Raw genomic sequence first — 2500 nt, 5'->3', positions numbered from 1 at the left:
GTCATGCCAGAGTGCTCAAACTAGCGAGCTAGTGAGCATGCGCAATTGCTAGCGGCAATGACTCATCCTAGTAGAGTGCTCAATTTGAACATGAAAGCAAAAGCTTTGTAATGCCAAAGAGCTATATCTAACTGCAGACAGTACTGTTTCGGCCTTCTGGGCCTCATCAGTGCAGTGCTGATGTCTAGGATGGAGGTTAAGCTATAAAGCCACCCCAGATGTCCCACGCATGTGGTACATCCAAGTCATGCCAGAGTGCTCAAACTAGCGAGCTAGTGAGCATGCGCAATTGCTAGCGGCAATGACTCATCCTAGTAGAGTGCTCAATTTGAACATGAAAGCAAAAGCTTTGTAATGCCAAAGAGCTATATCTAACTGCAGACAGTACTGTTTCGGCCTTCTGGGCCTCATCAGTGCAGTGCTATGTATATACATGTAGTGAATGGATGTTGACGTAATACTGGAAAAATGTAATAAATATGGTAATTACAACTAATTTGAATTCGAATACTAAAAGAGTAACGGAAAAATAACAGACGAGACTGTAAATAATAAACTGCAATTTAATAACTTTCTTCGCCGATATTTAGGACGTTGGGATCAATTGTCCTGCCTTTTGAAATTACAACAGCTTCCTTCGCCTTACGGATTGAGTCTCTGTTAGAAATTTTTTTTCGATAGGCAAACTCGTCCCCAGGGCGCTTTTCCCTGGCTTTGGGTGGGACGGGAAAATGGCCCTGGCATCGGCCGATCAGATCGTCATTTTGATTGGTTGATTGATTTAATAAATTTATGTAAGAAAATGGCTAAATAACAATAATTTATGCATTACACCGAATTCGAAATGGCGGAGAGCGTTTCCACTGCAACAAAGATTTCTGCAAGAAATCCAGTTTGCAGGCTTTGTGGTGGTTCTCATGAGGGTCGATGTAGGCTTCGAATATTCAGCAAGGCCGGTTCAACAAAAGATCTGTGTTCGAAAGTTTATAAAACGTGTGGCATAAAAAATTCTGAGGACGATACGAAATCAGGGAGGTCAACAGTGTTATGTAGGAATTGCGTTAAATTTGTAGACAAAATGGATCAGTTTATTCGGAGAGCTCAATCTCTAGACAATACGCCGTCTGATCTAAATTCAGAATATTCTGTAAAGCGTTGTGTCCAACTTTGACCGTCTTCGCATCAGCCGTCGAAGCGAATCACATCAGGTAGATCTGCAAAGCAGCTTTTCTTCTCAGCTCCTCCAGCCACAACAGATGCAGCAGATAATTCCACGTGTACAACCACTTCTGCGAAGCAACCCAAACGAACTACATCACATTCTGCAGAGGAGCTGTCTTTGTCAACTCCGCAAGATGCTACTTTTGTGCTACCTAGATCAACAGGAGGTAGGCTTGCTTCTTCAAGCACGTCTGCGGATCAGCTGTTGGCACAAACGACATCAAATTCAGCAAAGCAGCCAGCTTTCCCGACTCTGCCAGCTACAACTGCAGTTCTAATGCCCAAATTAACAGGATCTAGTAATTCTACAACATTTGACGCTCAACCGTTTTTGGATGAGAGACAGCAGAAAATGATTGTGCAAGCGGTCAGCCTTAAGGATGCAACTGTACAGGCGAATATTTTGAAAGACCACTGTCCAAGTGTTTTAAAGGAGTTAAAAAAGGCCTTCTGGGAAGAATTGAAGACATCATGTGCAAAGCTGTGCAAGCGTTTGCAAGGTTCTGTTCTCCATGGAAACAATTATTCATTTCTACACAAAGCAGAAGCAATAAATCAAATTGGTACCTTAAAGTACTTCAGAGAGAAGTATAATAGAAGGAATGCTACCCCTTCCAAAGTTCTTGACTCCTGTGAAGGAAGTGAAGAGCTGTTCCTCAGTTTTGGGAAAGCTTACATAATAACAGCTGTCCTGAACTTTTTTGGGATTTGGGATGTCAGACCTTGAGGATACACCATCATTACATAAATTCCCACCAATATTGCACGCGAGAGTGCAGAAAACAAGAAGAAATACTTTGATGATGCTTTTGGAAAGTTTATTGACAAGTTCCTGTTACAGAAAGTAAATGCCAATGACTTTTACAATGATGACTATGTAATGAATTATGCCCTTTGTTGTATTTTCTTGGCTGTTCTTGTCATGCAGATGAAGGACACTGCAGCAGAAGGAGATGGCACTAGAAATCTCTTGCTTTCAGTTTTCAAGTCTATGGGGGCATACAGCAAATATACAATCGAAATGTATGTGAGTATAGCCCCGAATGGGTGTTTGTTAACTCCACGCCTATCTGAACAGTTCAGATGGGGATTTTTTTGTGAACTGGAGGAGTGGCGTTGGATATAATATCGAAGATGATTTGGCCCAAGAAATTTCAAACCGATGCAGTAAAAGTACTATCCAGAGGCAGGGACCAAACAAAACTCTGAACTCTATTAGCAAGGTCTGCAAAGCCACTACTGGCATTTATCAAATTGTACAAGAATTTGACTTATCAGT

At 41.6% G+C, this 2500-nt stretch overlaps 1 protein-coding gene and 1 pseudogene across 2 annotated transcripts in view; one reads left to right on the top strand and one right to left on the bottom strand.

Annotated features, from left to right (window-relative positions):
* Window positions 1-2500, bottom strand: part of LOC137980023 (short transient receptor potential channel 6-like) — a 75930-nt gene that overhangs the window by 58904 nt on the left and 14526 nt on the right. The window lies entirely within an intron of this gene.
* LOC137979858 (uncharacterized) overlaps window positions 617-2500 on the top strand; it is a 2050-nt pseudogene continuing 166 nt past the window's right edge.

This window comes from Montipora foliosa, chromosome 12, assembly GCF_036669935.1.
Source record: "Montipora foliosa isolate CH-2021 chromosome 12, ASM3666993v2, whole genome shotgun sequence".
Lineage (NCBI taxonomy): Eukaryota > Metazoa > Cnidaria > Anthozoa > Scleractinia > Acroporidae > Montipora > Montipora foliosa.
The sequence above is the reverse complement of the archived record's forward strand: the minus strand, read 5'-3'. Positions and strand labels throughout refer to the sequence as shown.